Here is a 26500-nt window from a genome sequence, read left to right as displayed (position 1 = left end):
AGTGTGATACCCTTCTGTATCTAGAACTCTTGCCTAGTGTCCTGAAATAATCAGATTACACGCGGACTCAAAGAATGAGTGCAAGATTTTTATTTATTTATTTATTTATTTATTTATTTATTTATTTATTGAGACAGAGTCTTGCTCTGTTGCCCAGGTTGGAGTGCAGTGGCACGATCTCGGCTCACTGCAAGCTCCAAGCTCCGCCTCCTGGGTTCATGCCATTCTCTTGCCTCAGCCTCCCGAGTAGCTGGGACTACAGGCACCCACCACCATGCCTGGCTAATTTTTTGTATTTCTTAGTAGAGACGGGGTTTCACCGTGTTAGCCAGGATGGTCTCGATCTCCTGACCTCGTGATCTGCCCACCTCGGCCTCCCAAAGTGCTGGGATTACAGGCTTGAGCCACCGCGCCCGGCCATGAGTGCAAGATTTTATTGAGTGGTGGAGGTGGCTCTCAGCAAGGTGGATGGGGGCCAGATGGGAGGATGAAGCGGGAAGGTGGTCTTCCCCTGGAGTCGGGCCATCCAGTGGCTGGACTCTTCTCCACCACCCCTGGCTGAACTCCCCTCGGCATCCAGACAATCTCTGGTCTGCTAGTCTTGACGTTCAGCCACTTACGTGTGTGCCTGCTAAGATCTCGGGTTTATATGGGGGCAGGACTGGGGGGCGTGGTGGGCCAAAAGGCAACGTTTTGGGCATGAAAACAGGAATGCCTGTCCTCATATAGGGCTGAGGGTCAGGCTTGAGGGTGGGGCCTTTGCTGGGAAACCGCCTTCTTCTACCCAGTCTTTCCCCATCTCCTGTCCATATCAGTAATAATAGCTAGTCCCGTGTGTAGGTATCTTAGTCAGTCTGGGCTACTATCTCAGGCTGGGTCACTTAAACAACAGAAATTATTTCTGCCAGTTCTGGAAGGAGGTCCAAGACCAGAGCGCCGGCAGGCTTGATGTCTGGTGAGGGCCAGCTTCCAGGTTTGCAGGTGGCCGTCTCCTTATTGTGTCCTCACATGTCCAAAAGAGTGAGAGCCAGTTCTCATCATGTCTCTTTTATGGGACATTGATCCCACTCATGAGAGCTTCATCCTCAGGGTCTAATCCCCTCCCCAGACCCTGCCTCTAACATCACACTGGGCGTGAGGATTTCAAGAGGAATTTTGCAGGAACACAAATATTCAGCCCATAGCGTGCCTGCATCTAAACACTTTACATCTATTAACTTGTGTAATTTTCACATCAACTCTTACAGGCCCCTATTTTAATAAGAAAACTGAGATACAGAGAGGTTAAGTCATTTGCCTAATTTACAAAACTGGGAGGGGCGGAGCAGGGGTCAGAAGGTAGGGCATCTGCATGCTCAGTTAAGTGCCCAGACATGACACCATGAGGCCTCCCCAGTCACAGCGGTGAGAGCCAGTGGCGGGTGCGGGGGCCATGGAACCGAACTCGGGTCTGGGCCACATGTGGCTTGAAAGCTGAAATTCACAAGACAGGTTTTTGGTGAAAAGGAAAGTTAGCTTTATTTATTTACAGTGAGAAATAATTTGAGAAAGTTAGCTTTATTTGAGAAAGTTAGCTTTATTTATTTACAGTGAACTCATGTTCAAAAATGACCTCTCCGAATTGTATCTCCAGATTAGGGGTTTCTATGGGAAATTAGGGGAGTGCAAATGATGATCAAAGCATTTTTGTGTAATGTACACAGTCTCAGGCACGTCTTAGTCATTAGTTTCTTGGTCAGTCTCGTGTGGCCTTCAGCAGGAACCCTCAAGCTATTCTTCTCAGGCCGCTCAGGAGTTCCCAGAGTTCTTGATCAGTGTTTTTTCTTTTAGCTCTGTTGAAAGTCCTGTTTTCCTGAGGCTGTTTTTAATGAATAATCTACAGACTCAAGCAAAGCGATAATTAAATTCAAGCAAATAACCTTTTCTTTCACATGAAGTCAGTACTGATACACCCACACATTCATGGCCACATCATGAGCTCATGCAAGTAGGGCCCTGCCAGTGACCCAAGCCCTGTGGCATGTGGGCACGTAGGCCCTCCCTGCATTTCTGTGCAGGAAATATTAAAGGAATTCTGCCGCTTACCATGTCCGTCTACACCCACAGCAACGCCGCCTTGCTCTGCATGTCATGGAGTCCCTGGGTGATCCGTGCTGCTGCTATCTCCTTCCCTTCTCCCCTCTTCTCTCCCCCACCCCTCCCAACATGCACATCCCTGGGAGGAGGCCTCCCCATATGGAAAGGGGAAAAGGGAAATGCTAGCTCACCGCTTCACCTCTGAAACACTGCTGAGTCCCTCATGCCTTCAAGCATTGGTTCCTCTCACCTATGTTGGTTCTTACTATGGGTCATTCTGCTCACTAACAAAAACGAGTAGGAGGTGGGACCTGGTGCACAGAAGCTCACAGTCTGGAGCGGGGTCTCCCTCCCAGGGAGACTAAAGTTGCGGTGCACCTGTCGACAAGGCTGCTCAGGTGTCACCAGGCATCGGGCTTAGTTTCTCTGCTCTCACTTCAGGCCCCGGCACCAGGGGCAATGCAGCCATTTCTGCTCAGGGCTGGCAACCTTGAAGCGCCAACCCCAAGGATGGAGGATGATGCCTCCTGCTTTGTGTCCGCTCCCAAGTGGACTCCAGAGTCCTGCCTTTGCCCCAGGTGCCCAGTGAAAGTGATCTCTCAGTTTTTACTTGGCGCCCTCCTCTTCTTCCCCTTCTTCTCCACCTTTCCTCTCTCCATGTCTGAAGAGGAAGGACTCAGATATGAATTCCCAGGGCCAGGTGGGAGATTGCCAGGGCAGCAGGTGCCCTGCTGGGGTACTCAGGCTGCAGCAGCCCCCCACACCCCCCACCTAGCCACGCTCCTGGGACCAACTTCCTCCCCAACACTTTTCCTCACCCTTCTTGCTTTTCTTAGCCAAGTTCTGCCCTCCGTGCAGGTAGATTTCTGGTAGTTCTGTCCTACTAGAGCAGAGGAGTAGACCACTTTAGGTTTGAGCTAGGACATCCGCCCCGTCCCCACCCTCCCAACACCACAAATTAAATGACTGGACATTTTCTGGAATTAGACAGTGGTGACAGCTGCACAGCATTGTGAATGTACTAAAAGTCACTGAATTGTACATTTTAAGTGGTTAAAATGGTAAATTTATGTTATGAAAATTTTCCCTCATTAAAAAAAAAAGCCAGTTCGATTGAATCATTAGAAGGGGCATTGTTTGACCTAACCCTGTCTCCAAACCTGCATAAAGCTGAGTCGTGATCAAAAGGAAATCTCCTGTTCCCTCTGACCAGGGTGAGTCCAAGACATGTAGGACAGGATATGGTACAAATACTTCAAAAATGGACACTCTGGCCAGGAGTAGTGGCTCACATCTGTAATCCCGGTACTTTGGGAGGCTGAGGCAGGTGGATCATGAGGTCAGGAGTTCAAGACCAGCCTGGCCAAGATGGTGAAACCCCGTCTCTACTAAAAATACAAAAACCAGTTGGGCATGGAGGCAGGCACCTGTAATCCCAGCTACTCGGGAGGCTGAGGCAGAGAATTGCTTGAACCCAGGAGGCGGATGTTGCAGTGAGCCGAGATCGTGCCACTGCACTCCAGCCTGGGAGACAGAGCAAGACTCTATCAAAAAAACAAAACAACAAACAACAACAACAACAAAAAAATTCTGATTTTGACAAAGTCAAGGCTGACACATTTAACACTTTTTTTTTTTTTTTTTTTTTTTGTTAGAGACAGAGTCTCCCTAAGACTTAGGACACAGGACATAAGCTTCTTGGAGGAAGAAGGATGCGGAATGTGGTCAGGAGGGGCGAGGCCTTCCCCAGCAACCTGAGCTCTGCACAGCGTCTCGGCCGTGCTCTGCTGCAGCCTCAGGGAGCCAAGGACTGAAAGTCCCAAAACTTAAAATTCCAAATGTGTGCTCTAGAGAAACTCGGCTTTTCCTAGATCATTTCTACCTATAGTTTAATTTTTTACATTCTGTTAATGTGTTAACATTTCCAGCTTACAATTTCCATTGTAAAAATGTAAAGCTCAAATCCTAAATTTTGCCTTTAAAATTTATTTAATCAACTGCTATCAAAATTCACTTTCTCTTCTTTTCTGAGCAATGAAAAGAGAAAATGAATTTGATATTTGTGTGTATACACACACATATAAAATATATATACCAGAAAGTACAAATATCAGAAATACATATGTATCAGAAAATATACATATATCTGTTACATATATCAAAAAATATAGATAGCCCTTCCTCACTATTCATGGGGGATTGGCTCCAGGAACCCCCATGGATAACAAAATCCACAGATGTTCAAGTCCCTGATGTAAAATGGCATAGTATTTGCATATAATCTATGCATATCCTTTGATACTCTGCACATCCTATGATACTTTAAGTATCTCTAGATTACTTATGATATCTAATAATATAATGTAAATTCTGTATAAACAGTTGTTAGACTGTATTGGTTTTTTAATTTTTTTATTGGTTTTTTAATTGTTTTTTAAAAATATTTTTGATTTGCAGTTGGCTAAATCTATGGATGCAGAATCTGCAGATACAGAGGGTCAACCCTGTGTGTGTGTTTGTGTGTGTGAATGATACACACACACACACACACACGTATATATATATGTATATGAAAATACTGAAACTGGCCCGATTGTCCAATAGAACTGATGTCAACTGATGTTTATGATTTATTTTGAATAAACATAGAAACGGACCTTCCCAGTCTTAAAACTTGAGAAAGTTACATTTGTCTTAGCTGAGCTTTCCTCTCTCAGGAAACCAACCATCAGGATTCCCACATACTATCAAGACACTGAAACTTACCAGTCACTGCATCTGGACAATGGGATGCCAGACCCTTCACCCCTCATGATTGCCTATAAGACCACCTCTTTCCTGTTGACCAACTCCTCTTTCTTGCCCCTCCCTAATTCCTATTTTTCCACACAGTGGTTACATTTCTTACTCATTATACAGATCCCTAATTTTAGTGGGTTGAGGAGGTGGATTGGAGAATGATCTCCAATCTCCTCAGCTGCAGCACCCAATTAAAGCCTTCTTCCCTGGCAAAACATGTCTTAGTGATTGGCTTCCTGTGCAGCAAGCGGCAGGACCTACACAGAACCCCTGGTATTTCAGTAACAATGCTCTGAAAAAAAGAGAAAGTGGATTTGATGTTTATATGTGTATAGATACATATACACACCCATATAAGTGAATTCACTTATGTTTATGTTTTGATTATTTTGCTTTAATTCTGGAAGCACATCCTGTACTTTGTCGTGTCTTCCTTAATTTTTTGAAATGACTTTTAGTCTTTGATTAGCCACCTATATTTCAAAAGTTTGGATATTTATTTTATATTTATGAGGTAATATTTTGAAAGGACAGATGAACCTGAATCAATTGTCCTCAAATAGATAGTCTATAACATTGCCATTAAACCATCTGCTTCCTGCGTTTTTTAAAGACAAGGCTTAAAGGACATTTGAGGACACACAGACTTGATACAGTAAGTAATACTATGCACTTTAAAATATCTTTTGTATTCCCTTAAAACAATTTCTTATTGTCACATTATCATTTAATCACCCTATAAAAGGCAGCAGAGGGCTGGCATATCACTGCTTTGTGTATGAGACAATTGAAGTCCATAAGGGAAGGAAATTACCCAACCCCAAATCATATAGTATATAATGGCAGAGTTCTGTTTTCTAAAACTCTCTGACTTTTGTCTCCCAAAGTGAAGCTTATTTTACCTGATCACTGAAAAACCAAGAAGTCATTGCAAAGAGCTCCCAAGTCTATATGTCCACCAAGAATTGTGTATCACTGATTTCTACCACTCATGGATTTTCAAACATACAAAAAGGTTATAATACTATTGCATTCAGAGTAGCTTTCACACAACACATAATTTCTAAGTCGATGGATATTGAAATAAAAAGAGGTCCTCATGATGGAAAGGTTATGAACCGTTGCCATTAACTACTGAATCATTCAGGATGTGCTAGGTCAAGTGCAGTAGAAAACAACCCCAAAATCTGTGATGTAAAACAATGTGGCCCACTTTTCAGTCAGTGTGAGTTGGCTGGGACCTCCACTCCACATCTTCCTCTTGCACCAGGTCTGACTAATAGATCAGTTACTACCATCTGGACCATTTCCATTTACTACAGCAGAGGAAGTGAGCATGATAAATTATGCACTGATTCTTAAAGCTCCGCCTGCAATTGGCACCTGCCAATTCCGCTCATACTTTAGCACTTGCCAAAGCGAGTCACGTGGCCACCACTAACACCAAGAGGACAGGAAAGTACAATCCTACCATGTGCCAGAAAGCCAGGAACATTCCGGTGAGCATATTAGCAACTCACCACAACCACATTAACTCTTGAACTGTGGTTGTAGGACAGGGGACACCAGGACTTTCCAAAGGTAGATTGCGGGATGCTAGAGGAAGAATTTTATGATTAATACTCCTGTATAATCTAGTAGTTCTTAAACATCTCAATTTTAATGACTCACTTTCCTCCACTATGTTTTATACCACATATTATTTTTCCACCAAAAAAAAAAAAGAAACTCAAATCCTTAGAATCCTATCCAATGTGCCCTTCATCTCAGATCTCAGACAGAGACCAGAAGTTGAAACAAGCAATGCAGTGAGAAGAGCTTACCTTTTTCAGTTTGCTGAACAGAGTTCTGGAGCCGTCTCTTCATCTCCCTTTGATACTTGCCAAACTTTTCGTTTGAGAACATTGATGTCACTACAGTTCATTCTGCATTCTGATCTCAGAGTCATTGTGATAAATGTTTTCACTCTACTCTCAAACCACAGCATTTCACACACTTTTAAAATTAAGTTGTAGACAATCTCTAGCTTTTTTCACATGAAAAGCCCTGTTATCTTTAGACTATTCAGATGTGGCTGCTGAAACAGATATAATGAGCTAATTCCAAGTAGCCACATGTAGATTTTCTAACTGCATATTACTATTTCATGTGCTCCATGGCTAAAGGTCCTCCATCATTCATAGCAAGCTAACTGACACTAGGATAGTCATTCTCCCTGAGTGACTCCAGACGGAGTCTGTTAAAATGCAGATTCCTAGGCCCCGCCCCAGCTTTGCATGTTTATGGAGGGGAGCCAGGAGTCTGTGGTTTTCATGAGCACTCCAAGTGACTCTTATGAACACTTAAATTAGAGAGGCACGGCTATGGTATAATCTAAACAACAGAACTCCATCTTCTATTGAGGGATACATGGGAGAGAGCCTGCAAAGAACAAGAGGTAGAGATCTAAAAGATTTTTGAGCTTCCTTGCTCAATTTAAGGGGCAGTCCTGCTGCCTTGCAGTGAGAGAGTCCACGGGGGACAACAGTTCCTTTCAGTGATGCTGGTAAATAATTTTGTCAGACAACTAAGTGCCCATTCATTTCAGAAAATGAAGCAGGAATTCAAAGGCTTCCAAGGACACCCTCGATTATTTATATTGTAAATGGTATGAAGCCTATATCCAGAGTTTTAAAAACTGTTTACATCTTATAGTATCAATTAACAAATACTGTTAATCTGAAGGGTTTTCTTTTTCCAGCTTATTTTTTAACTCAGCTCAAATTGTTTTGTTTAGTTGTGAAGTGGAATCTCTTGCTTAACTTTAAAATAATATTAGTTCAAAAATGTTAGATGCACAAAAATGTTAGATGCAAAAGTGGTGGTTAAAATTTGGTCTTTCACCAAGATTCCTTGGAGAAATGGCCAAATGCAGGGATGGAGCACAGAAAGCACAGATGATCCTGGAATATATCCTTGTGCCAGAAAATATGAGTGTTCAAGGGATGATGGGGCATGGCATGAGACACAGGAGAATCTCACTGGCCAGATCACGGCGAATGAGTGGTAAGCACAGTGGGTCATAATCCACCGAACAAAACATGAAGCGAAAGGTGCACATAGGCAGAAAGAGACAATGGAGAAGGGTAAGTTTGCCTTTACAACAGATAGCCAACTAATAAATATAGAAGGCATAATGCAGTTAGAAAATCATCCATGCAAGCTACAACTAGTAGATGAAAGTTTAATGAGGAAACAGATATTGGCACTGTCTCATAGTATCACCCCAGAAATTACTTATGAATTCTAAAGTGAAAAATAAAAACTTTGAGGTGGAAAACACCGGCAGATGCCATGTTCACCAAGCAATCAGATCTCGCGTTACTGATACTATAGGACACACTAGCATCAAGTACCTTCTGATAAGATACTCTGAGAGGATCACACATCGCTTCTGAAGTGTTCTTGCCAAAAACATATGACATAAATCTAATTATGCAAATATATCCTAAAAACCCAAATTGCAGGATATTCTACCATGTAACTGGCCTGTACTTGAAAACAATGTCAAGGTCAAAAAGCACAAAGACTATTCCAGATCCAAGAAGATTAAAGCGAAAGGACGGCAAATGCAATGCATAACTCTGGGTTGGATCTTGGACTGGGAAAAACAATCACTAAAAGGACATTCTTGGGACATTTTACAGAATTTGAATATGAGCTATGGATTAAATTATGTCATTGTATGGTGTTAAAATTTGGGATTGTATCTATTCTATAGTTAGTTATTCTTTGGAAATATACAAAAGTATTTAGACATTAAGGGACAACTTACTCTCGGAAGATTCAGAAAAATAGGACAAACAGAGAATCGTAAAGCAAATGTAGCAAAATGTTTAATAATTCATGAATCTAGGTGAAAGGGATCCAAGTATTCTTTGTGCCATCCTTGCAACTTTTCTGTAAGTCTGAAATTATTTTAAAATGAATATTTTAAAAAATACTTTTAGAGAAAAATCAACCAACTGCAATGTCTAGGCTTATTTTTATACCAAGTGAAACAAACCAACTCTAAACAGATATATTTGACACAATCAAGAGAAGTTGAACACGGACCAAGTACTACACGACACCAAGGAATTATTGTTGACTTGGGGGCAGTGATAAAGGTAATTATGTTAAGAAAAAAGTCTATATTTAATATGAATATATCTTGAAATAGTGACAGGTGAAATGATATACTGTCTAGGATTTGGTTGTCTTTAGATTTTTAAAAAATACTCCAGGAAAGAAAAGGTGTGGAGATAAATGAATTAAAATCAGCAAGCTATTGGCAATTCTTGCAACAAGGTGGTGGTTACACAGGGCTTCATTACACTCTTCTCTCTTCTTTGCTGTATCTTTGCACTTTTCCATAATAAGCTTTTTAGAAGTTAAAAAGAAAAAGAAAAATGCCTCCCTGAAATATTTCCCTGCTGAATGACTTCATGTAATATGATCAGTAATCCAGTTTTTGTCATTTTCTCTTCAACTCTGTTTTTGCCATTTTATTTTATCTTATATTATTATTATTATTATTATTTGAAATCAAGTCTCACTCTGTTGCCTAGGCTGGAGTGCAGTGGCAAGATCTCAGCTCACTGCAACCTCCGCCTCCTGGGTTCAAGCGATTCTCGTGCTTTAGCCTCCCGAGTAGCTGGAACTACAGACGTGAGCCACCACACCCAGCTAATTTTTAAATTTTTAGTATAGACGGGGTGTCACAATGTTGGTCAGGCTGGTCTTGAACCCCTGACCTCAGGCGATTCGCCCACCTCAGCCTCCCAAAGTCCTGGAATTAAAGGAGTGAGCCACTGCGCCCAGCCTGTTTTGCCATTTTTGTTTCTTTTCTTTTTTTTTGAGACGGAGTCTCGCTCTGTCACCCAGGCTGGAGTGTAGTGGCGTGATCTTGACTCACTCCTGGGTTCACACCATTCTCCTGCCTCAGCCTCCCGAGTAGCTGGGTCTACAGGCACCTGCCACCACGCCCGGCTAATTATTATTATTATTATTATTATTATTAGTATTTGTATTTTTAGTAGAGACGGGGTTTCACCATGTTAGCCAGGATGGTCTCGATCTCCTGACCTCATGATCCACCCGCCTCAGCCTCCCAAAGTGCTGGGATTGCAGGCGTGAGCTACCACCCCGAACCCTGTTTTGCCATTTTAAAGAAAGCAATAGTTCTCTGTAAAACAAAAAATGTATGCTATTCACGTGCTCTTGTATTTCTAGAGAAATGTAATGATGAGACAAATATTCCAAACATTCGTGCCTACACAATCTGTTCTTTTAGTGACAAATCTCTTGACATGTGTCTGGGATGATTTTGCTTATCTTCCACTGAGTAGCGCCCACGTGACAGGTGTGTCAGTCCCCAGAGGCATGAGGCTGAGACACGATCCGGGTATAAGGAGACACATGTTCTAGCCATGAGGTGTAGCAGAGACTCTATGCAGAGGTGGGCACCCAGCAGAGTGGAGGCGGCGTGGCCAGCATCGGCCCAGGCCACAGGCATCAGTAGGTGTCTGCAGAGGCTGCGCCAGCACCCAGCGGCAGGGGCCTCAGTTCCCCCAGTGGGAGGGGTGTAGGTCAGGGCCAGCTTTCTAGGAAACATAAAGCTTGCGATGAGTCTTAAAGATCAGTGGGAAGTTCCTTGCCAGGTCCTATACTTGAAGGAAAGTCATTCTTAGCAAAAGGTACAGGTGTGAGCAAGGGCCCTGAAGCAAGAAGCAATCCAGCAGCTGCAAATAAATCTTCCAAGCAGGAAAGCAGGACGAGAGAGGCAGGGCGGGAGGGGAGCATGGACCAAAGAAAGAGTGTCAGATCGCAGGGCTGGACTGGCACGCCGACGAGGGCCCCTCACAGGATCCCTGGAGAAGAGCCTGGAAGGGACAAGGCCAGTGGCAAGGCGACAGGGCAGAGGCGAGGGCCCCGAGTCTGACCTGAGGGACTGGTCACCTGGGAAGCGCCTTACTGAGCTGACGAATGAGACAGAAGAGAAGGTGGGGGGCGACTAGGACCTGCAGAGTCCTGGGTAGGTTGACCCTGTCACAAAGGCCAGCAGAAACTTCCAGTGATATCAGGAGAGGGCCCGGGGCAGGAGGGAAGAGCAGGACCCATAAGGATGGGAAAAGGAGAGAGCTGGGGAAAAGAAAAGCTGCCCTCAATCTGGCTTTTGACTACCAGCTTGCTATTGGCAAGTAGGTTCCCAGAATGTGGGAGTGAGTTTGTGACCTAGAACCATACAGTACTCTGCGATTCCTCCACGGTGGCCCCATTCCTGCAACACTGTAATTGATCGAGCTATAAACCCTGTGAGTGCTGAGAACCAGGCATTCTCCTCCGTCTCATGAAGAGTTAAAAGAATGTGGCACGAATTCCGCATGATGATGCCCGCAATGGTTTCCAGCAATCTTTGCGCCAATTCTTCAAGGATATCTCCCCAAATAACCTGCATTTCTGAGCTCATAGTCATGAGTGCATAAATCATTAATATTAAAATTCATCTTTTTTACAGTCTGTTTCAAACTTCACTCTCCTCCCACCCACTGACTAAAGACACGTTTCCTAAGTATCTTATTACAAGAATACTTTTAAAGGAGACCATCACATCTTAAATTTCAAAAGCCATTTACTGATCTGATATTTGATTGCTTTTTCTCTGAGGAGGCTTTCCTCAGTGCATTGAGAGGAGGGGACAGCTGTGACCTCAGTTTACAGAGGCCTCTCGGTTTATTACTTTCACTGCGTCAGTGGTGTGAGATCAATATAACTACACTGGGAATTAGAAGCCCTAGGTCTGAGCCACAGGCGCTCCTCAAACACCTGTGATTCGGTTAAGTTTCTTAAATTCTTACAGTCTCGGTTTCCTCCTCTGTGTTTGTATGAGGTTCCTCTGGCTGCTGTCAAATTTTTGCAAGCGCCGTAGCTTAAAACAACAGATTCATCATCTGACAGTTCTGAAGGTGAAGTGCCACAGTAATTCTCTGTGGGCTAGAGTTAGGGTGTCTGCAGCCCCTCTGCAGGAAGGTAGCATCTGTGTTTAGAAATATTTCACTTTTCATAATAATACTGGATGTGGAGAGATTTACATTCCTAAACGTTGTTCAATATTTTTAAGCTTCTCAAGCAGCTCTGACCAATAGAAATATAATGTAAACCACATATGGAACTAAAAATTGTCTAGTCACCACATTAAAAAGTAAAAAGAAATACAGGTAGAATTAAATTTAGTAACATTTTACATTTAATTTAATGTACAAGCAACATCACCTTAACGTACAGTTAAGATAAGTTAATGAGATATTTTATATTCTTGTTTGAGGTATGAGGTTTACATCTAGAGCCCACCTCAGTGCACATTCTCTGCATTATAAGTGCTCAAAGTCACTCAGATGACAATTGGCCACTGTATCGGACAGCACAGTTTTAAAGGGTACTTCACTTTTATTAAACAAACACTTTACATAATTCAGAAGGGCTCAAAATTTAAACAGCATTATATTTAATGTACATTTGCTTCTCTTTTTTTTGAGATGGAGTCTTGCTCTGTCACCCAGGCTGGAGAACAGTGGCACAATCTCAGCTCACTGCAACCTCCGCCTCCCAGGTTCAAGCGATTTTCGTGCCTCAGCCTTCTGAGTAGCTGGGACTACAGATGCCCGCCACCACGCCCGGCTGATTTTTTTATTTTTAGTAGAGACGGGGTTTTGCCATGTTGGCCAGGCTGATCTGGAACTCCTTACCTCTGGTGATCCACCCGCCTTGGCCTCCCAAAGTGCTGGGATTACAGGCATGAGCCACCACGCCCGGTTCACATTTACTTTTAGAAATCACCACTGATCATTAGTTTGTTTACGACAGTTGAATAAGAGCTACATACAGCATGATTTGTCTCCCTTTAAACAATTGTTGGGCTTATACTAGTTAAAGATCAATGTGTTTAATTCCCCAGAATATAAATTAAGTTTATTTTCCCCCCTTTCACAGAAGTTCATTCTGTGAAGGAAACTATAAGCGCACAAAAAGTAACTCAGGCTCCTGTATGTTGATAGCTTATACCACTTTGAATTGAATCTTTGCATCACCCATCATAAGTAATTTATCTTAATACGATTTCAGTCTTCACTAATGACATTTAAGCACCTGGTTTTACACGAGCTGGGCTTATTAGCTCAGTAGAGAAAACGCTATGTTTAGGAGTCTAAGACTTCTAGTTAAGGGAGTAGACTTGACATATAACCTGAGGACTCATCCCATAAATGCAAGGTATGGGCAGGACTCTATCAGATGGGAAAGGTGAGGGCAAGTGGGTAAAGGTAAATCTATCAGTACCGCTAAAAACAGCCTAAAGTCCACACTTTAAAGTTGCTGTCTGGTGGTGTTATTTTTATATTGAAAAAAAAAAAAAGCACTTCATTATTTAGAAAATAAAGCCACAATACATGTCATCAGGTTCCTGTCAACAAAAACACAGCAACCAGATGGTGTATGAGTCATTTTTCACAAGAGTATTTTTAGATTTGTTTCTACTTGTGCTCCAACTGTTCCATGGCACATTTTGAGAAATAAAAGTGCACAAGAGTAAAGGGTAAATAGGAAGTACAGTGCTTAGTATCACCTTGTTATTACCCAGTTCAAAGTTCAGCAATCACTGCTTATCGTGCTAGAAAGAACGAGGGGTCTCTATTTTTGGATAAATGCATTCTACTAATGGATATTACTTTTCTCAGTTTAGAATATGCATTACCCAAAGTGCAAATTAAAACTTCAATACTCAAATTTTCTTAAATTGTCTTTCCCTGAGACTGTTGGACTTGCACTGATAAGTATTAATAACAGCAGTACTTACTTTTTAAAAGCCGCCTTTCATTTATGCTTTCATTCAAGGATAATGTGTAATGTTTACTTCTGACTTTGGTGGAATTGTTTCAGGCCAACCTCCTCATTGTTAATAACTAGAAAAGCTGGAAATAATAAAGTAAATATCTCTGTGAAGATCCCAGAGAGATGGGAAACCCAGGAAAGTCAGTCCAACATGTGATCTGACTTTTTCTCCTGGAGACGTTTGCCACTCAGACAACACAGACAGAGAAGCACACAGTCAGGACAGAGAAAACCCGCTGAGAAACTAAGTGTAACTTGACACAATCCCAAGGAACTGGTGGGAAAAATAAAGAAGGATGTTTTCTTTCAGCAAAAACAAGGAACCCTAATAGACACCCGGGCTTCCAGTTTGGACCTTGGAAGGGGTAAACCCTAGAGATAGGGGTGCCAGAAATAGACTATCCTCCCAAAGAATGAGGCCCAGGTTCAAGTCGTCTCACTCTCTGATTAAAGGACCCACCCTTCTGTGAGAAACAAAAGTAAGCCCTCTTTTGAGGAAGATAACATCATACAGAGATTCAAATTAACTACAGCTATTGTGGAGACAGAAGTGACTCCATCTTGGATGCTAATCTGCCATGTTGACTTCTGATTAGCCCCAGTCCCGTGAATGCCTCCTGGTTCCTACTTTATTTACTGTTCTTAGTGTGAGAACAGGTACTCAACATAAATCCTGCCTTTAGATCCAAAAACCCTTGATGTGGTCACCCAGATTGTAGGCCACAACGCACACGGCATCCTTGCCTGTTCTGGAGGGTTGCCTTCAGTTGTCTCTATAGAGCACATACCCCTTGCCCTATGGTATGTAAGCCCTGAGTTTGGGAAGTAATGGTATGGAAATCTACCTGTCTTACAGCCGCTCGAGACCACGCTTCCATCCGTAAGTTTCCTAATAAATTGCCCTCCATTGACAAACTAGATTTGTCTGCTTAGTTCTTTGGTTTCTTGGGTCTTACCACGTTTGAGAGTCACTTTGTATAGGTAACTCCTTCACACAGCAATTATACGTAGCATACATACTCACCTGGCATTTATATAAAATAATCAGGGACACAAAAAGACAGATAATCAAATATGGAATTTAAACCCTGCTAACAAAGGAATCCTAGGCCTAGATGGCTCTACCTGTGAATTCCTATAAATGCTTATGAAAGAAATAACAAAAATATTATATAAATTTCCCAGAAAATATAAAAAGAGAGACTATATTCCACTCATTAAATGAGTGTAAAACCTGAATATTAAAATCTGTGGACATCAAATGAAATGAAAATTACCAATCAAGCTTTTTCATGAACAGTGATGCAAAAACCTCAAAGAAAATATGAGAAAATATAGCCTAGCGATCATTTTAAAAATCACAACCAGTTGGAGTTTTCATGAAATGCAAGGTTGGTTTGATGTTTGCAAATAAAACAATGTATCTTACCACATTAATAGAATAAAGAAGAAAAATATATGACCATATCAGTAGTGCATCAAAAACACTTGGTAAAAACAAACATTTACTTTTTTTAAAAGCACCACAAACATACCTCAGGGAAAGGACACTCTCTTCAATAAACAGTGCTGTAAAAATTGGATATTCATATGCAGAAGAATGAAACTGGACCCCTTTCTCTCACCACATACAAAAATCAACTCAAAATGGATTAAAGACTTAAATGTAAGACTCGAAACTATAAAATGATTAGAAGAAAACATAGGGGAAACACTACAGGACTTGAGACTAGGCAAAGATGTTATGGCTAGGACCTCAAAAGCACAGGCAACAAAAATGACAGTAGAATGATGGGAGTTCATTAAACTAAAAAGCTTCCGCACAACAAAGGAAACAATCAACAGAGTGAAGAAACAGCCAGTTGAATGGGAGAAAATATTTGCAAACCTTTCATCCAACAAGGGACTAATATCCAGAATATACAAGGAACTCAACTCAACAGCGGGGAGAGAAAATCCCATTAAAAAGGGTGCAAAAGACATAAATAGACATTTCTCAAAAGAAAGCACACAAATGGCCAGCAATGAGTTTATGAAAGTTTATGATAAAATGTTCAGCATCACTAATCATCAGGGAAATGCAAATGGAAACTAAAACGAGATAGCATCTCACCCCAATTAGGATGGTTATTATTAAAAAGACACAAAATGTATAGATGCTAGCAAGAATGCAAAGAAAAGGGAACTCAAATACTGTTGGTGAGAATGTAAATTAGTACAGCCACTATGAAAAACAGTATAGAAATTTCTCAAAAAACTAAAAGGAGAACTATTGTATGATTCAGCAATCCCACTGCTGGGTATTTATCCACAGGAAAGGAAATCAGCATATAAAAGGGATATCTGCACTCCCATGTTTACTGCAGCACTATTCATAATAGCAAAGATGTAGAATCAACTGAGATGTCCATTAGTGGATGAATGGATAAAGAAGATGTGGTACATATACACAATGGAATACTATTCAGCCATAAAAAGAACAAAATCATGTCATTTGCAGTAACATGAATGGAACTAGAGGTCATTATGTTAAGTGAAATAAGCCAGGCACATAAAGACAAATGCTGCATGTCCTTATTCATATGTAGGAGCTAAAACAATTGCTCTCATGAAGGTAAAGAGTAGAACGATAGATACCAGAGGCTGGGGAGGGTGTGTGGGTAGTGGAGGGGGGTGGAGGGGAATAGAGAGAGATTGGTTAATGCATACAAACATACAGTTGGAAGGAATAAATTCTAATGTTTAATAGCAGAGTAGGATGACTATGATTAACAACAATGTATTGTATATTTCAAAATAGCTAGAAGAGAAGACTAGAAATGCTCCCAGCACATAGAAATGATAGATACTCAGGGTGATGAACACCCCAATATCCTGACTGGATCATTACATATTTTATGCATGTAACAGAATATCGGCTATACAAATGTTACATATCATTTATAAAAATCATCAGCAAACTAGTAATAAAAACAAACTTTCTTAACTTGGTAAGGAATATTTATAGGCCAGGCACAGTGGCTCATGCCTGTAATCCCAGCACTTTGGGAGGCCAAGGCAGGCGGATCATGAGGTCAAGAGTTCGAGACCATCCTGGCCAATATGGCAAAACCCTGTTTCTACTAAAAATACAAAAATTAGCCAGGCGTGGTGGCAGGCACTTATAATCCCAGCTACTCAGGAGGCTGAGGCAGGAAAATCATTTGAACCCGGGAGGCGGAGGTTGCAGTGAGCGGAGATTGTGCCACTGCACTCCAGCCTGGGCGACAGAGTGAGACTCTGTCTCAAAGAAAAAAACTAAATAAAAGGGACTTTCAACTCCCTATTCCTCCCCACTGCACTCCCTATATTTATAAGACACAATCTCTGAACCACAATAGTCTTGTAAAATTGAATGCCAATAATTTCAGTCTAAAGTACTAAATGATAATAAAAGCCTTCAGTAACAGAAGCTTAAGGCATAATCCCTTGTGGGAGTAATTATAGTTTAAGTAGAAACAACTTTAATCTTTTTTAACTACCTAAATTAATAAAATTAAAATCATGTAATCATAAGCAGTTGGGTTATCTGAGAGTAGATAATAATATCTGCCCAATAACCTCTAGTTTAGCCACAATATTGCTCATCCCTGAGTAAGTGTTCAAAAGAAAAAGCACAAGCAAATGGGGCTTAGGTAGTCATCCTACCCAATGACTTTCAGAAGTTAGTCCTCAAAACTGTTGCGTTCTGAGATAGCTCTACAGCCACCTTTCAGCTAACAACTTGAGAGGCATCAAAAAGCAATTCATCTAGTCTTTGCCATTTGAAAAATGAAGAATCTGGGCTCCAGAGAGTTGACAATATCTACATTCCTGGACCAAGAATGATGATACCTACTTCTAAGAAGACATAAAAATTTACTCAAAGGTCTGTCTCTTTTAGTTTGCAAAGAATTTTTTAAAAATACTCTTCCAAATACCATAAAATCTGACCACAATTATGCTATTACGGAGGACAGATTTCCATTTACTGTGGAAATATTTGTGGGAGGGGCTCACGAGCTTCCAAAGAAGTGATGAAGACATAAGTTATAATCTGGATCTTTGGGTTTGGCCGAAAACCGAAAATCAACTCCTAGGACCGTATTTAATGCCATAACTTTCTATTGCCATGCTACCATGGAGCCCAAACTTCAACTCTTTGTACTGGAAAACATCCTTCTACTGAGTAAGCTTTATTCCTAGGGCCCAAACACAATAAAACCATACAAACAGAATTTGAATCTAATACCCTCAAAGCACTTTGACAATGTTTTTAGCCAAGTTGCACTACTTTAAAAAAAATGGCAAAAGATTAGCCAAAACAGCCTTAATAGAAGTATGTTTAGGGAGCTTCTGTCTTAGTCTGTTTGTGCTGCTATAACAGAATATCACAGACCTAGGCTAAGTGTTCATGCCTGCAATCCTCACCCTCTGGGAGGCCAAGGCAAGGGAATCACTTGAGCCCAGGAGTTTGAGACCAGCCTGGGCAGCTTAGTGAGACTCCACCTCTACTAAACAACAACAACAACTTACAAGATTAGCTGGGTGCAGTGGCGTATGTCTGTAGTCCCAGCTCCATGAGAGGCTGAGGTGGGAGGATTGCTTGAAACCAGGAGTTTGAGGCTCTAGTGAGCTATGATCACGTTGCTGCATTCCAGCCTAGGCAACAGAGTAAGACTCTGTCTCTGTTTAAAAAAATAAAAAAAGAACACTACTGACTGGGTAATTCATAAAGAATAGAAATCCAAAGTCATAACATCAAAAAACGAAAAGAACAGAAATTTATTTTCTCAAAGTTCTGGAGGCTGAAGGCAAGAAGGCAAGAGAGCTGAATGTTACATGAAGTCTCTTTTATAAGGACCTTAATTCTTTTCACAAAGGAAAAGCCGTTATGGCCTAATCACCTCTTGAAGGCCTCACCTCTAAATACTATCACATTGGCCAGTAAGTTTCAACCTTTGAGTTTTGAAGGGGACACATCCAACCATAGCAGTCGCACTAGATGTGATTTAATATTTCTCTAAAATAATATTTCATGACATTAATAAACTGCATTAAAATCGGTTTTTGTCATCTTTCATGAATATAGGAAATTATGACAAAATGTAGAAGAATGGCTATGGTTGTAAATTCAAAAGAAATCCCCAGATTGTAATTTTGTCAATTGGCCCTGGTGTTTTATTATTATTGTTGTTGCTGCTGTTCAACTGAATTAGTAAATAAAAGTACTTGTTTTTGTGGAAATACTTTTAGATTGTGCATATTAGAACAATTTTGTCAGACTAGTTTACTTGTTTTTGCTACCTAAGTGGTCTCACTGACCAACCAGCTAGTCACAAAAAATTAAACACGCAGGGCCAGGTGTGGTGGCTCACGCCTGTAATCCCAGCACTTTGGGAGGCCAAGGCAGGCGGATCACGAAGTCAAGAGATCGAGACCATCCTGGCTAACGCAGTGAAACCCTGTCTACTAAAAACACAAAAAATTAGCCAGGCATGGTGGTATGCGCCTGTAGTCCCAGCTACTCAGCAGGCTGAGGCAGGAGAATTGCTTGAACCCGGGAGGCAGAGGTTGCAGTAAGCTGAGATTGTACCACTGCACTCCAGCCTGGGCAACACAGCCAGACTCTTTCTCAAAAAAAAAAAAAAAAGAGAAAAGAAAAGAAAAGAAATTAAACGTAGAACAGAAATTGTACCTTAGTCTCATCTCACTCAGTCATCTTGCTAACCTATGTTGTTAATTACAAAGAAGACCAGTCAAGAGATGTCAGTGAGCACTTCCACTACAAAGCTACTTACGTCTGCATACTTTTCCTCTCTGCTTGGAAGTTAAACAAAAGCAAAAGAAAAATGAAAAATAGAAATAATTTCCAGACGCTAAAATATCTGGAAGAAATGTCAAAAATAGATGTCATGTGGAAGAAGACAGAAAAATAATGAGCAGGTGATAATGAACCCTGCAAAGGCACGACTCAGAATGAACCATTAAAAATCTATGCTATGCTATAGATGTAAGTGGCTCACTCTAGCAGGAAAAGACTGTATCCATCCTTTGTAGCAATGGTTGAGGATACTGGAGCAAGTACAGCCAGTAGAAGAAACATTGCTAGACTATGTTTGATTCATAGAAGCAGAGGAAAGAATCATATGCCCGATCGATAGTTGCTGAAGCGGTCTTCCTTTTTGGTGGGAGAACTGAGAGAGCCTTTGAGTTGTGAAGCTTAGGAAACCAACCTGGTCTTCCCCTTCTTTTCCTCCAGTTCTCAACACTCGTCTACACACACACACCACACACACACACACACACACACACACACACAGATCCTCTGCAAATAGCTGGCTCATAAAAAGCCAATTAGTTCAACAGTTTTATGGATATGTGGAAAAATAAAATTTTTCAAAAGAACTACATAACACTGATATAAAGATATTATAAGAATAAATATTTTAGGCTTAGCATGGTGGCTCATGCCTGTAATCCCAGCACTTTGGGAGGCCAAGGTGGGCAGATCACCTGAGGTTAGGAGTTCATGACCAACCTGGCCATGATGGTGAAACCTGGTCTCTACTAAAAATACAAAAACTAGCCGAGCCTGGTGGCGCATGCCTGTAGTCCCAGCTACTCAGGAGGCTGAGACTGGAGAACCGCTTGAACCCGAGAGGCAGAGGTTGCAATGAGCCAAGATCACACCACTGCACTCCAGCCTAGGTGACAGAGCGAGACTCTATCTCAAAAAATAAAAAAAAGAATAAATATTTTTAAAATGCATCAAAGCAATTAACTTTAGTAAGAAAAACCAGAAACAGAAATGCAAAATTTCAGGGAAGATATCCACAAAGAAGTAAAAGAAAAGACTCATTACAAATTTAAACACAAAATTAGATGACACATAAGGAGATCAGACATTCTAAGAAAAAACATTAGAAATGTATATATATAGTTACAAACGAGAACAGAGAATATAATGAAATGAATATGTCAAAAAATAAAACGAATTACATAGAAAAATAACTGGAAGACACATGAAGATGACTAAAGAAATTTATATTTTTCCCGAAGAAGAAAACTAAAACGATAAACCACCAAAAAAGTTAAATATTGAAATCAAGAAATGTTCCTGAACTTCAAGAGGACTGGCATCTGTATAAGGCTCATTGTTCACTAGGAAAAAATGAGTCCAGAGTGGTCAACATTGAAGCATATCTCAACAAGAAGAACTACAAAGCACTGCTGAAAGAGATCGCAGAAATGGAAAAACATTCATACTCACAGATTGGAAGAACTGATACTGTTAAAATGGCCATACTACCTAAAGCAATCTACAGATTCAATGCTATTCCTATCAAACAACCAGCATCATTTCCACAGAACTAGAGAAAACTATGCTATCCATATGAAACCAAAAATAGCCCAAGTAGCCAAAGCAATCCTAAGCAAAAAGAACAAAACTGGAGACATCACATTACCTGACTTCAAACTATATAACCAGAACACCATGGTACTGATACAAAAAGACATAGACCAATGGAACAGAAAAGACAACCCGGAAGTAAAGCTGCACATCTGATCTCTGACAAAATTGACAAAACAAGCAGTGGGGAAAGGGCTCCCTATTCAATAAATGGTGCTGGGATAGCTGGCTAGCCACATGCAGAAGAATGAAGCTGTACCTGTACCTTTCACCATATACAAAAATTAAAGATGGATTAAAGACATAAATATATTATTTAAACTATAAGAATCCTAGAAGAAAACCTAGGAAGCACCATTCTGGACATCAGCCTTGGGAAAGAATTTACCACTAAGTCCTCGAAAACAATTGTAACAAAAACAAAAATTGACCAGTGGGACCTAATTAAACTAAAGAGCTTCTGCACAGGAAAAGAAACTATCAACAGAGTAAACAGACAACCTATAGAATGAGAGAAAAATGTTCACAAACTATCTGACAAAGGTCTAATATCCAAATCTATAAGGAACGTAAACAATTCAACACGCAGAAAAATAATCCTGTTAAAAAGTGAATTAAACATATAAACAGACACTTCTTAAAAGAAGACATACAAGTAGTCAACAAATATATGAGAAAATAATCAATATCACTATATTATCAGAGAAATGCAAATCAAAACCACATTGAGATAACATGTCACACCACTCAGAATGCTATTATTAAAAAAGTCAAAAAACAGTTGATGCTGACAAGCAAGGCTGTGGAGAAAAGGGAACACATATACCCTGTTGATGGGAATGTAAATTAGTGCAGCCACTGTAGAAAGCAGTGTCTGGAGATTTCTCAAAGAACTTGGAACTGCCATTAGACCCAGCAATCCTATTACAGAGTATATATGCAAAGGAAAATAAACTGTTCTACCAAAAAGACACATGCACTTGTATGTTCATCACAGCACTATTCACAATATCAATGCCATGGAATCAACCTAGGTTCCCATCAACAGTAGATGAGATAAAGAAAATGTGGTACGTATACACCATGGACTGCTACACAACCATAAAAGGGAATAAAATCATATACTTTGCAGTAACATGGATGCAGCTGGAGGCCATTATCCTAAGTGAACTGAAGACCACATGTTCTCACTTATAACTAGGAGCTAAGCATTGGGAACGCATAGTTATATTCATGGGAACAATACACACTGGGGACTACTAGATGGGGGCAGGAGGAAGGAAAGTTACTGGGTACTGGCCACCACAGTGGCTCATGCCTGTAATCCCAGCACTTTGGGAGGTCAACATGGGTGGATCACTTGAGGTCAGGAGTTCGAGACCAACCTGGCCAACATCTCTACTAAAAATACAAAATTAGCTGGGCATGATGGCGCACACCTGTAATCCCAGCTACTTGGGATGCTGAGGCAGGAGAATCGCTTGAACCCAGGAGGCAGAGGTTGCAGTGAATCAAGATCGCGCCATTGCACTCCAGCCTGGGGGAGAAGACTTTGTCTCAAAAAAACAAAACAAAACAAAACAAAAATACTATTGGGTACTCACTATCTAGATGATGATGAGATTGATTATACCCCAAGTCTCAGCATCACACAATATACCCATGTAACAAAGCATGCCCTGAATCTAAAATAAAAGTTGAAATTACTTTAAAAAACACACAAAGAAACACACACACAATGTAAATATATAATTCAAGAAAGGTTCCTGAAATTAAAGAAAACTGACATCTATGTGAGGCTCATGGTTTGCTAGGAAAATATTAATCCAGAAGGGTCAACACTGAAGCATGTCATAGTAAAAGGCACACGCACATACACACACACACAAATGACCCATAAAGGAATACATTTGTCTGGTCACAAAGAGATTTAATGCTAAACGATAGTAAAACAACATCTATAAGATACTCAGAGGAAGAAAGTGTGACCCACGACCCATATAAGCTGCTCTCAAAAATAAAAGCTACAGATGAATTGCTTTAAACATGAAAAAGCTCAAACAATATTCCCGTGAGCCTTTTTGAAGACACTTCCAGAAGACTGAACAGTAGTCAGGCAAGAGCTGATGGGGGAGATGTGGGCAAAAGGACTGGCGATCAATATCAAATATATTTAACTTTAGTACTAAGGCTGAAACCTCTAGGCTTCAGAATTTGAAGTGAGAAAATAGTATGTAAATACTATACATGATGACAAAAACTTGGGTGAAAAGGGGGGGGGAAAGTGGGTGTGGATGTGCACCGATACAGAAGAGAAAGAAATGTATTGTGGGATTTATAAGCAATAGCTGAGAGTCAGAGGATTTTATTTAAAACCAACAAATCATGTAATAAAAGTCTAAGCATATTTAACAGTACAAAAATAAATACTAAGAAAGATACTATTGGTTAATATTTGGTAGTAGAGGAGAGATAGAAGGGAAAACAGTAATTATATTGCATATTTTAGGTGGGAATAAGGTATCATTAAAGAAAAAGAGGATTAAAGTTATTACATAATGGTATAAATATAAGGCTAGACACCACAACACAAACACAGGCATTACTGAAAATCAAAACTACGCACACACACAAAAGAACAGACAAAACCAACAATATAGCGAACAACCTAAAGAATAACTATCAAGGTAGAAAAGCCAACAAATGAAAGGACAGAACTAAAAGCAAATATCTCTCTCTCTCTTTTTTTTTTTTTTTTTTTTTTTTTACATACATACTGTTTCCTCAAAACTAGTCTGTTCTGCTTCTTCCTCTTCTCCCAGGATGAGGGGGTCAGAGTCACGGGCCTGACCCGTGACTTCTGTCTTTTGTTAATTTTTCTTCTTGCTGACACGAATTTAAGACTGGCCAAAGAGGGCTGGGTGCGGTGGCTCATGCCTGTAATCCCAGCACTTTGGGAGGCTGAGGCAGGTGGATCACCAGGTCAGGAGATCAAGACCATCCTGGCCAACATGGTGAAGCTACATCTCGACTAAAAATACAAAAATTAGCTGGGCGTGATGGTGCGTGCCTGTAAGTCCCAACTACTTATAGGGAGGCTGAGGCAGGAGAATTGCTTGAACCCGGGAGGCGAAGGTTGCAGTGAGCTGAGATCACGCCACTACACTCCAGCCTGGGCAACAGAGTGAGACTCCATCTCAAAAAAAAAAAAAAAAAAAAAAGACTGGCCAAAGGGGTAAGGCCCATGGAGGCCCTCACTGTAAGTAACTACTGATAAGCTGTTTGCATGACCGCTGGGAGACAGATTTACAGAGTTCTGTGACAGTCCGCTCTGACCTTGCTCAGTTTGGCCAGGAGCAGGAGTCCCTGTGTTTTTGCAGATCGAGTGGAACTCGGAACCCCCAGGGTCTTATAAGTTGTTTTCATCTGATTGTTGGTTCTTTTGGAAAGAGGCAAAAGGGTTGAAGTTTCCGTCTACCTTGTGATGTGGCTGTGGGTTGAACTTTGTTTCAAAAGATGACAGCTGCTGCATTACTCCTAAAAGTCCACCCACCTCCACACTGAGAATCCCCCAGATGCCATCTCCATAGTAGAGTCCTGTAGCAGTGCACATCCGTCACTGTCCCTGATACATTCCTGCTCTGCCAGGGCTGCACATCTGGACAATAACATCTGTAATCTCTTGGGGCTCTAGCGATCTCACCATCACCGTGTTCACGTGTCCAACTTGGTCTCCCCTGACATATTGAAGACAAATCCCTGGAGGCCAGCCTCTGCCCCAGAATTCTGGATCCACAATGTTTTTACAAACTATCAGGAGGTATTGACTACCCTTTCTCTGTGGTGACATCTTCGACAAAGGACATAGAGGGCACACTGATGTTTGAGCTCTCAAAGTCATAAGAGGCACCAATTGCTGCTTGTAGGTTCCAGTTGGTCCTGTCCAGGAAGAAGGCGCAACTGGCAGGGTTAAGCTGGAAGCCAAGCAGCCTCTGGAACTCGGAGATGAGCACGTCCTTGGTGGTGGTGCTCAGGCAACTGAACTTCTGCATCAGCCCGGGGTCCAGGTCCATGTCAATGCCCTCCATGGCAGGGAGCCAGACACCTGCTTCCCCGCCGCCTCACAACCGAGCTGCCACCAGGCTGGGGAACTAGGAGGGGGCTGGCTGCTAGCTAGCGTCGTGACCCTGCTCCTTTGAGGTAGGCCCCGGGCCTCTCACAGTTTCACCCGGGTAAACTCACTCTGCCACTCACTCTCCCCACCCCCACCCCCCCAGCTCCACTGCCTCTCGCCTCTCCAAAAGCAAATACCTTATCAAGTTAATTCACCTTATCAAGTTAATTATCAAGTTAATTCACCTATTAAACACTTATCAAGTTCATTCACCTATTAAACAAAAAAGATGTTCAGATTATATCACAACGCAAAACCCAATTCTACTCATATAGAAACATAAAATTGCTAAAAAAAAAAAAAAAAAAAAAACAGTAATTATAGTTTGCAGTCAAGCTATATAGACTGGGGCTGCAGCCATTTGGAGGCTCCTGGATCCCTTCCAAACTCATTCATGTGATTGCTGGCTGGTCCCAATGGCACTGAGGGCCTTATTTAGTTCCTTACTGTGTGAGCATCTCCACAGAGCGGCTTGAGTGCACTTCAGGCCACTTGCCTGCCCCGAAGCAAGTGATCTGAGACACAGACAGGAAGAAAGAGAAAGAGAAGAGAAAGAGGTGAGAGAGAGAGTGACAGAGACAGACAGCTCAACATGGAGGCTGTAGTCCTTTATAACCTCATCTCAAAAGTCACGAATCATTGCTTCTATGTTCCATTCACACAGATAATTTATTCACAATCGCACAGATTGACATGGGTAAAAAGTAGGAGGGGCCCACTCAAGGATGTGGAGACCAGGAGGTGCGGTCTTTAGGTCATTAGGGCCATTTAGAGACTCCCTGTGAAACACCACAGACCCTGAGTGGAGCGGAGGGAAAGGATGCCTAGAAGCATCCTAGACGGCTGTATGCTCCCAAGGAGGCTGGGCCGGGCTACCAGGGGTGGCCCTTGGCAGAGTGCCGCACCTCCCAAAAGCAGGGCTGTCCCATCACCCCTGCAACGCCTTGCCCTGGGCCGGAGCAGCCCTGGGAGGCTCCCTCTCAGCGAAACCGTGACCGCTGGATCCAGAGCCCGCAGCTGGCCAGGCGCGTTCTCACTGCCTCCGTGGGGACCACGGCGCACAGATCACACTCCCGCGCTGCCCGTGTGGTTTCATAAATCCTTAAACTCGA

General features: G+C 41.6%; 1 pseudogene; it reads right to left on the bottom strand.

The window, feature by feature from the left end:
• Positions 1-1396: 1396 nt before the first annotated feature.
• Positions 1397-25302, bottom strand: LOC100425003 (protein ILRUN-like; annotated as a pseudogene).
• Positions 25303-26500: the final 1198 nt, after the last annotated feature.

The sequence above is a fragment of the Macaca mulatta genome, chromosome 13 (genome assembly GCF_049350105.2).
Source record: "Macaca mulatta isolate MMU2019108-1 chromosome 13, T2T-MMU8v2.0, whole genome shotgun sequence".
NCBI lineage: Eukaryota > Metazoa > Chordata > Mammalia > Primates > Cercopithecidae > Macaca > Macaca mulatta.
Note: the sequence above shows the minus strand (reverse complement) of the source record. Positions and strands in the feature narration are given on the sequence as shown.